The following is a 10,946-nucleotide window of genomic DNA, read 5'->3' on the forward strand; positions in this document are numbered from 1 at the left end:
CTGACATTCAGACAGAATCACTATACCTCTGCATGCAGATTCCCAATTAATCAATACTTTCTTCATTAGACCGAGGTAGATACAGCACCTGCATCCCCCCAGGGGGAAGCCTGATGGTGACAGACGCCTGTCACATTCTTGCCCGCTCTGGCTGCCAGCAGTGCAGAGCGAGGCCAAGCAGGATCAGAACTCTCCCTGCAGCATTTTCCAAGTTTATTTTGTACCTGCCTGCCTGCCATGTACCCCAGGGCCCTCAGCATATTTCTCTTCTGCATTGCATCACCCATTCTCACCATGCTGTGTCTTCTATTTCCTTATCCTCTTCTCCATTCTTCTGGATGTTCCCCACAGCATTTGCCTTCATCTCCCACTTCCACCCACCCTCTCCTCTCTCTTCACAGACCCCGCGTGACACTCCTCATCTCTCCTCCTGCAGCAGCTTCAAACCGGGCAGCTTGTCTCTTCCCCTGTTCCTTGTTGATTCTGACTCCTCTTCCACACTTGATAACAGCAACCCAGACTTCCTCATCTGTAACACATCACACCCTTTATCTGCATATTCCTCACCTGTATAATCTTGTCTGATGCACAGTTCAGGTTTATATGTATTATGCAAGGTGTTTCCTTTCACTGTATACACAAACCTAGAAGAGAGGTGCTTGCCAACAACCTGTAGACAGTTCTGAAAACACTAACCAGATATAACTGCCTGCTTCCTGGGGACTAACAGAAAAGGCTCTAGATAGGAAATTTAAGAGGGAAAATAGCATCCCTTGTGACTTACACTACACCCTGCAGTCAACTTATATCACAAAATAAAAACTAATGTAGCTACATCCTTAACAGTGCTTATGTACTTAGAAAAGATGTACAAAGTGTGTGCAATAACTCCACCTGGTGATTCTCGACATGATCTAGTCAGCTTAAAGTTGTCTCTTAGGAGTAAGAGGGAAGCATCACTGCTATGCAAAGTAAAGGCCTAATTTGTAATGTAAGCAGCATCTAAGCTCTGCACTTTGTTCTTATCCTTTCTTTGACTTGACCTGTAGATCACATTTCAGACTCAAAACATTTATAAACTGGAAAATAGTATCTATCTTCCCCTCAGAATACATATTAAATGCTTGGTATGATAGTAAGAGCTATATACGTCCCATAGAAGACAGTTAAACAACTATGAAAGTATCCTCTAAATTTAAATTATCATATTCAACGGCAGAATATAAAAAGCATCTCCTCCCTCCTTCATAACTCATTCTTCATTTTCTAGAAAAACAGTGCATCTGACATTCAAAATGCAAAACTGAAAATCAAATAGACCATCTTCCCTCTCACCTTTAAAGAAAGCACTGATACCAAGAACTGTCCAAACCTATCCATCAGAGGAAATTGATTTTTGATACTAGAGCTACAGACTATTGTGGATTGAAAGGAAGTGTATTGCTATCCTATAGCTGTAACAATAACATTTCTCATGTCTTTCAGTCCAAAACGAGAGGTGCTGAGCTACATTTCCTTGCCTCTCACACAATATCCTTAACGCAAAAATTTTTCCAAACACTACACAGAGCCTCTCAGGCACACAGATACAGATTTAATTCTCTACAGTATATTGTCAAAGCTTCCTGCTTTAAATGGAACTGACCAAAAGTTGTGTCTGCATGCACATCTACAAGCATGTATTTGAGGTTTTGCTACAGGTTCTGCTCATGAAATTTCTCAGCCTTTCGGTAACTGATACTGTCATACACTTATGAGCAATTATAACAAGCCCTGTTACAACATGTAGAAAAACCTCAGCTATTTACATGTCCTAAAATAAACAATATCTAAAGGTAAAAAACACACTTCAAAATAAGACATTGTTTTTAAAATATTTCTTTCAGTTCAGACAGTACATTTTTCATGTTTCTATAAATGTAGAAAAGTCTTGTTATCAACTCTTATTGATTTGTAGGAAACAAAACTAAGACTTTTTTGCCTTTTTTTTTTGAGTAGGAAACTCATCTGATATGAAAAGCATCTCAAACATCTTTTACTAATTAGATTGTACTTCAGAGAGCAGCGGTGTGGAAAAAGTGTAAATCACCACAGTGAAAGACCACTGGGTAAATACTCCAAGCACAAGTGTATGGATGAGCCTTCTGGTTTCTCCTTCAGTATTGTTAACAGTGCTACAAGTCACTACTGCCTCTGAAGCTGATGCAAGTGCAGCAGTTGCATGCCCTTTAGAGCTATACTTAGACCGCCACAAAGTAAAATGAAAGTAAAGCCATTTGAAATAGTTCTTGCAGATAATTATTGTTTCTCCATTATACCTTACATGAATCAGGAAACAACAGCATGCTTCATCCCAAGACACCCAGAAGTCAGGGGAGTAGACAGAAGAGTTCTTTGCAATACAAAGCTCTGCAGCCACCCCAAGTTATTAATATTTATGCAGCAGCACTTCCCTTGCTCATTCACTAATGTGGTTATGCTGTTTCCAAGCTACATGCAGCATTCCCCTATTTCTGTACAAAGTCATGATCAGATACTAACACCCAGTGACACTGCACACACTAATAACCCTGCAGGACTCTGAATGGGTACGCACACCTATGTTTACCTTGTAAGTTGTTTATGAACTGAGTTGGGGATAAAGAGCACCGTGGCTTCAGTAACTCCTTGTTGACAAATATTGTCCACCTTAGTCATTTGATGCACTATTTTCCTGAGACGATTCACTTTACTATTCACACCAAGCCAGGCTTATTACACGCACACACACACACGTACACCATCCTCTCCATCAAAAACAATTGTTAATACTTCTGGTCCTTCACCAGAGGCTGGATTTGTCTCAGCTAAATTTAGCTGTCTAGAGAAAGTATAGCAGTTCACAATCAACAAAAAGAGCCTCTAGAGACCAATTCATGTCAGAGACATTTCTTAGTGCGGGCTGATTCTGAAAACACTTCTCTCCACCTATGACACATGAAGACTGATCAGACAGTTTTGACTACACAGCAGATGATCCATGCATTTAAAACAGATAAAGAATGGCTACTAACAGATATCACAACTTCAACATAACTCTTTGGAGATAATAACTTCTCAAATTGTAGATATTTTCCCCATGAAAATGGCAGTTGCCAAGATACAGTGCAATGAATAACATGGTTCCATTGAATAACAGTAAACATGTCCCGTTCATTCACAAAGTGATTTCTGAATCACTTTGCAAGTCCCATCCATCAAGAACCATATGGTAAAGAATTCAGCAACAGCAGTCCTGAGCGTAGCGACACTTTTCAAGGCTGTAGCTACTGAAGTCATTACAGTAGAAATATCATACCCATATATAAAGGCAGATGTAAGCACATTTGTTTTTATTCCTTGCAACAAGTCCAGAACGAGTTCATAAAAAAAATGGAAATTGCATGAAATGCCATTATATCAAGCATGAAAGTCTGACATCTTCTGTAGTTAACAATAAATTATTTCCAATGCTTGCCTGTTTTTAAAAAAGTTATCCAAAACTAACATCACAACATCCTTAAGTTATTTCAGATATAATAGCCTACAGAAAGCATTCAGTGACAAGTATGCGTACTGGAAAACTTTGTATTCCAAGATAGGGAGTGGCATATAATATTCTTGGAGAAAACCTACACACACAGAGCACGTAGCATGATCTCCTTTACAGTTGAACTACCCTTCTTTGCTCCTACACTTCTGTCAGTGCAGTAGGAAGAAATGGGGAACTCCAAGTCCCAAATGGGTGTTATCACTCATTAGCACTAAAAGCTGTATTGAACCTGATATTTTTGGCAATTAGTCAATAACAGATCTGCAAAAGTCTATGATTTCAGAGGAACTGCCATCTCCTACCTGAGTCAGACCCATGGTCACAGTCCGGCAGCTTTTTCACTGGGATCATCACCAAGGGCTTTACCTTAGGTTGTAAGCCTTGGAAAATAAAGCATAGCTTAATTTCGCAACTCCTACTGGTAAATATCTTTCTATATACAAAAACATAGAAACCCATCATCCACTATGGGGTAGCTATTACACCACGTAGATTTCTCGATGCTTTTTAAATAAGAAAAAATAATAATTTTTAAAAAAAAACGTTGTTTCACTTGGCATAAGTAATGTCAGTGGGACAAAAAGTTCCACTAGTGAGCTGTGCATGCTGTAAGAATACATTTATATCAAAAAAATCTAAATTCTGAGAGAAATATATTCTACAAGAGAAATAAGGTTACGGAACAACTGACTACAGCTGCACTTGAGCAGATTTTTAGTACCACAGAGTACTAATTGATTGAGGATTCCTGTTCCTGTCTATACCAAGTTAGGAAGTTAGAAGGGGATGATACCATTGTCCTTCCTGAGAGCCTTGTCCTACCCAAGTTTATAACACCTCATTTAAACTTTCTTTTCAAAAAGAAAAACAGCCTAGCAGACCAACATGAGAGCTTGCCCAAAACTGTGTTATTCTTTATCATAATCAACCTTGAAATGGCACTGTTCTTTTTATTTATATGTTGTCATAGACATGCTTAGCCAAGGAAGAAGTCAGAATCACAAGAGCATTTTCTTTAACTTGGTGCATTCGGTCAGCATTTCAAACATGATTGAATCCTAGGTGGCTTCACCATCAGGATAAATGATGCTAACTTATATTAGCATTTTAATTCTCATCCCTCTTTGGGGCTTGATAGTTTATAGACAGACATAAAGCAAAATGTATGATGCTTTATGGAACAATTAAGATAAAAAGCCAAATTCAGAACTTCCTTGCACTTTATGAAACTTCTGGGAAAGTCTCCCAGATTCAGTATAGAACCAAATTCATTCTAGTCTCTTGAGATTAAAATCCCTGTACACACCCTCAAGTTCTAAAAGCATTTATTATCTGGATCCTCGAGGAATTACAGTTACATATAAGCTTCTGTGGTCCTTTTGTACACCTTTGTCTGTTGTGTATCACACCCAGAATTCACAGCCTGGGGTGGAGCATCCTTGCCCTCTCCCCTGTTGTTTGCTCAGGGAAGAGCAGCCAGACCAATGACTTGTAGGAAACGCTTAAAACCTTTAAACCAAACAAACAAGGATTGAAATGGAGCAGGCAGAGGTAACACCAATTTGGCATCCAACATTATTTAATTGGGACAAGTGTCTTCATCAATGGCTATTTGAAGGGAGAACAAAAGGAGGCTAAACTGGCTACTGTCTCCGACAACTGCTAATTTGTGCTGCAAGATGGAGAAATATCAACTGCACTGTTAATTTCTATATTACGGAAATTAATCCTCTCATTTGCACAGCAGGAAGCCAAATTACACCATCACATGCAAAAATAAATCTGACATTTTGAGAATTTGACACTGTACCACAAAGAGCTGGTTCCAACATTACCTCCCACCTCACAGAGATAGCATAAAAGCGTCTTTCCTGGACAAAGACATCAACAGAAAAGCAGCCAGTTCCTCAGCTGATGAAATTTGGCAGAGGTCTCCCAGTTTGAAGAGAACAGCTGTCATCTGCCTCACAGAGATGCGGAATATAAGGAAAGGTGCATTTGTATGAGTGGGAGGAGGAGATATCTTTCTAAACTAGCAAGAGATCTTGCACCTGGACCTACAGCACCTTCAAGTTCCAGCCATAGCAGATGCCCCATGTGCGCACCCCATAGCTACCACAGGGAACTTTTGTCCTAAAAACAGGATATTGCAACAGACAGCACACAGCTAAAATAGGACAGATGAAAAAAGTCTACCTGCAGTGATACAGCACTGAGAGTTCCATCCTCTGTAAAAAGCATGTTGCCTGTCACTTAACTAACAACTACAGAATGCCTGAGGAAAGGCAAGGTTTACGTGGTAAAGCATTTTAATCATTTTTAGTTAGTTTGGTTTTATTTAGTTTAATTCAATTATTACTCAGAATTTGAGTGTTAAAGACTTTCATACAGATCACAGATTCCCCAGTGGGTAATCTCATCCACCTGCTGATTTTCTCTCATTCATTCCTCTCTCCTTTGTGGATCCGGTCCTCTCAGTTTTCATTTATAAACGTCAATTTCAAGAAAAAGTTAATGTAAAAGACACGCAACTTCATTTATTAAATAGCCATAAGAGCAATCACACTTTACTAAGTCATTGATTAGTGAGGGATACTTAAAAATTAGTATGCATCTGTGCAGTTAGTATAATCTAAATTGTTGATTATGAAAAACCTGATTATAATCATCCAACACATGCTGCTTATATCCAAAGCACACCTATATATCTTTTCAAACTCCTGTAAACCATTTAAAATTGAACCTTCACTTAGGAAGTGTAATTAAAAAAAAAAAAATACAAAGATCTTCCACAGAAAACAGAAAATGCACCTGCCAGTTCAAATCTGGCAAGGTGATGCTCATAGCATTAACAGGTGCTGTTTGTGAAGGTATTTGCTTCTCCCTGCTTAGCCCTGGCACAACCACCTCTTCCTGCCTGTCACTCAGGACGGTGACAACCTGGGAAGATGGGCTTCAAGCCACGGCAATGGCAAAAGCTTTACATCTCCTGCTTCCCCCCCTCCCAAATTAAACAGAGAAAGGACAAGATATATCAGCTTTTACACATCACAAAACTCTGAAGTTTTCTCACATAACCCCAGGATCTACACTCTATTCATAGAAATGTCGATGTATATGTTCTCACCTGACTTCAGGAGCTTGGGCCTTAGGAAAACAAGCACACAGTCTGAAAGCAGGAACAAAAAAGAGAATTAACATAATGACCTGAAATTCTATTAAAAAGAGGATATTTGCTTGCAGGAATTTCTCCCTCCCTTTATTTCCCCCCATAGAAGTCAGTTAAGCATAACCTTGTTGGTAGTTTGTTCTTTCATACAGAAACATAATTAAGATCTGATCTGCAACCACATGCCTTAAATAAAAGGCAGCTGCTTATATGATCTGCTCATTAAGTGCTGTATTCTAAATGCATACAAAGATGCCAAGGTAATTAACAAGGCACAAAAGCTTCTGGGATTTAAAGATGCAATAGGAGCTGGGTTGAGACTCCTCTTTACGTTTACAGGAAAATGGCAAGAAATCTATGAATGTAGATTTCATTTTCAAATCTCTTTGCTCCTCAGGATGACATTGCAGAATTGCTCTTTTTGAAGAGATACAATTTATTTCCTACTGTTATAGATCCTTAAAAAAGGAGAGAGTTTTAGTGTTTCCAGGATTTCTTCTTTCTGCTTTCCCTTAAGCTTCAAGACTTCTTGATAATGTCTCATGGAATGATTTAAACATTTTTGGAAGTATGTAACCTCACCACATAACAAGTAGTTTTCATACCAACTACCACCTCCAAATGTCTGTTTCCCACCTTCTCCCCCTCCTCATAGATCCTTTTACTGTTTTACACTATACTGCAGTCCTAACTTCTCGAAATAGCTATACCATTTCCTTGCATAGAAAAAATCTCCTACCCAAAGTTATTTCACTCTAAAATCCTTGTTTCCTCTTTAGGCACCAAGGCAATTGTAACGCTAAACCAGCTACATCAACAATCCACTTACCATTTTCTGTAAACTACAATTAGAGAAATGGAGAAAATGCATTTTAGCTAGCAAGATACACAAAGTCTTTCCTAATACCACTACCACCTTTCCTTCCTGTGAACTTCATTTGAAGAGATAGGAAGTATGGTGAAGAGAATTTAAAAGCCACACCTGTGCTAAAAGGAAATAGATTTCTTCTCACAGATGCAATTGTTTATGCTTTAAAAAGAAAGAGAAGAGGGTTTCTTACCAACCAGTTAATTAAGCATGCTTCACAGCTCTCCTAGCGTTTATTTCTCAGTATGGCCAAAGTGAAATCCTGGGGTACTGCCATCTTCTCAGTAGCAGGTATATACTTCCCAATTTTTCTCCCATGAAACTCTGAGATTTAACAATACAGCCAAAGACTGAGTACCTGAGCAAAAAGCAGTAGGAGTGAAATCTCAGAAAATAATCATTGTGGTGGCAAATAAAACTTCCTTTGTTTAACCATACACAACCAAAAAAAATTAAAATCAAAATTAAACCAAAGTTTAGAACTAGGTTTACCTTTTTTGCCCCGCCCTGCACAGGAAGAAAATTCTGGCTCCCCACTGGCTGACAGGCCCGTGTTAGACAACTCCCCCGCCAAATTTTTGGGGTCAGGGTGTACTAGACTGGGGTACTTAGTCTCCAGGTCAGAGCAAGGCTTTGTAAAACATCCAGCTAAAAAGTGGCCCATTTCTCTATGTGACGGCACAGGCTTGACAAGGGAGGGACTATATAAAATCCACAATTAGGACTTTTGCTGGAATACAGAAAATATGTTTGGAGTGAGCTTAAAATCTTTTGAAGACCATACTTAAACACAACATTTCCACACTATAGCAAAGCTCTTTCATTATTATTATTATTATTACTTTTTTTTTTTTTTTTTAGGGATAATTGTGGGCATTTAAGTCCTCTTGAAATCTAGTTGTATTCCCATTAGCCAGGAGCAATAATTGACAGCTCTCTTTCTCTGGAGTCAGGAAGAGAGAATCACGTGGAGACGAAGGAATTTTATAATAGGCCTAAACTCTGGGGTTTCTTATTATCCTTTAGGATGTCTGATCCTGAAGGCCCTTCAAAAACTGAAATACAGTTCACAGATGCTGACATTTAAAGGCTTTCTAACAGGGGGGGAAATGAGAGAAGGAAAAAAAAATACCTATCAGATATGTCTACTATATGAAGAAATAATAAATACCAGATAAAAATTTTTATTTCAAACAAACAAACAAAAAAAAAAGACACTGAGAAAACATAAGTCTTGCTCTCGTCTCTTTTCAAAATTGAACAAAATTATCTGAACCACAGCAATAATAATAATATTAATAATGATCATGGTAATGATGATGAAAAGAGATGCACTGTTTTAACAAAGACTGAAAACAAACTATACTCTTGAACCTGAAAAATGTGAAACTTGGGGAAAAAGAAAACAAATGGGCATTTCAAAAAGAACAACAAACATAGGAGATAAGTAATCCCAGAGATCACTGAAGTAAGAAAGAACAATGAATTTACAAAGCAGATGGATTTCCAAGTCAGGTGTAGAGAAGCCTGAATGAATCTGCAGAGTTGAAGCAACGGCAGTGAGATTATCATAAAAATGTTTAGCAGCCTTTCTGGAGATGTGAAAAGCTCAGTGATTTGTGATACATTTTTTCAATGCCTGGCCATGGCTTTACTGCAGTTATCCGCTGGGGCTCTGGCTGTCTCAGCTGTCTCCCCACCTGCCCCATGGAATCCACACAGCACCGAGGAGCTGTCAGCAGTGCACGGCAGCTGGATGCAGCTGAGGGCAGAGAGCACAGGTTGGTGCTGTCAAACAGCAGGATGCAATGGGATCCGAGTGGCTAGACTTATCCAACACTGATCTCACAGGTTGTACATATTTATGCATTAGTGAACACTGTTGCAAGTGGAGCTGCTAACCTCCTTGAATGATAATTACTTGTCCAGAATTACTTCAGCCAAAAAGTACTGCCTGGCTTGTCTAATTTGCTGATATAGCTGATAGAAGTATCATTGACATTATCCCATTTCAGCCATGTTATATATTTGTTTGTAGTCATCACTACAGTATTTGGTCCTTACCTCAGGGACTCATCCTCTGCATTATATATGAGGAGTTTATACATGAGGAATTTGAGAGAATGTAATCCCCCGTGTCAACCACCTTTTGTCCCCAGTGGCCTCATTAAAGAAAGAAATACTACCCTTAAGCAAGCACATTAAAAAATGGAAATCTGTGAAGACAATAGCTGAATTATTCAAACTGCTCCTTAGTCATCATGATCATTTTAATGCACATAACCCTGATTTTGTTTACATTGTTTTTTGAAGATGCACTTGATTACTTCTTTTTCCACAACAGTTCCCAGATAAAGCACAGAATTAACTGTTCATTTTACCAAAATAGATGCTCCAAGGCTTTCTGAATGCAGCTTTCCTAATCTTCTAAAAACCTCATCTGGGAATCCAATTCTGATGCATCAGAGTTTCTGCAGATGGTGCAAGCTGCAATGTTGCTTTTGTTAAGGGGGCATCCCTTTCCTAATAGGTAGGAAATAGACTGAGAATACTCAGGACATCTCCCATAAGCAACTAAAACTTTACTAATAATTTTTTGTCCCTTCCAAGGTACAACAGAATCAATTGTCTAGATGGGTGACATCTCACAAAACCATTATGACTGTACAGCTCTCTTACACTGCTTTATACTCTCATCACTTGTTCATTCACTTTCCTGCATCCTCCTGAGCCTGGTAGATATTTAAGAGCAATCAGAAAAAAAAAAATATCATAATAAAACTGCTGATTGCAAAAGAAATATAATGTTCTGGCTGATGGGGGTCTAAGACATTTCTGGAGCACTGGGTCACCTCCTCCATTAAAATACTTTGTCTCTTGAAGTGGGTAAAATATGACCAAATTTTCATGAGGTTACTACCCCTACAGTAATGAGAGTCCCATTTTCCTCTTACAGTCCCATGCCTCATCTTTGCATTGGCAGAAAATCTCATTTCTCACTTCTGTACGTCATTCACTTTCATGAACATAGAGATCACACAGTTTAAATGTGACAGATTTTTTGCCTGTTCTATCAGAATATCCAGTGCTGTTGATTTAGTGCTTGGAAACAGCTTTGAGAACCTCTCTGCATGCCTTTTTGGTGGGCTGGAAAAATATCTGCGAGAAGAGACTTGCAAAGATAAATCAAAGTGTGAGAGACTTTACTAAACTAGAAAAATTTTTATAGCATTTAGATGATACCACAACACTGTTAACCAGAGTGTAAATGATTGAACAAGTGATGAATCCCTTAGAGGAAAAAGCCATTAGGTGGTTTTAAATCCATAAAAAAAACA

The 10,946-nt window shown here is 38.6% G+C and overlaps 1 long non-coding RNA gene across 1 annotated transcript in view; it reads right to left on the bottom strand.

Moving 5' to 3' along the window:
• LOC106034231 (uncharacterized) overlaps positions 1-8,450 on the bottom strand; it is a 316,470-nt gene extending 308,020 nt beyond the window's left edge. Inside the window, exons 1-3 of the long non-coding RNA XR_010832305.1 lie at positions 7,570-8,450; positions 6,699-6,740; positions 3,874-3,951 (exon numbers count right to left, since the gene is read on the bottom strand). This is a non-coding gene — a long non-coding RNA (uncharacterized lncRNA). The remainder of the gene's footprint in view (positions 1-3,873; positions 3,952-6,698; positions 6,741-7,569) is intronic.
• Positions 8,451-10,946: the final 2,496 nt, after the last annotated feature.

The sequence above is a fragment of the Anser cygnoides genome, chromosome 6, assembly GCF_040182565.1.
Source record: "Anser cygnoides isolate HZ-2024a breed goose chromosome 6, Taihu_goose_T2T_genome, whole genome shotgun sequence".
Lineage (NCBI taxonomy): Eukaryota > Metazoa > Chordata > Aves > Anseriformes > Anatidae > Anser > Anser cygnoides.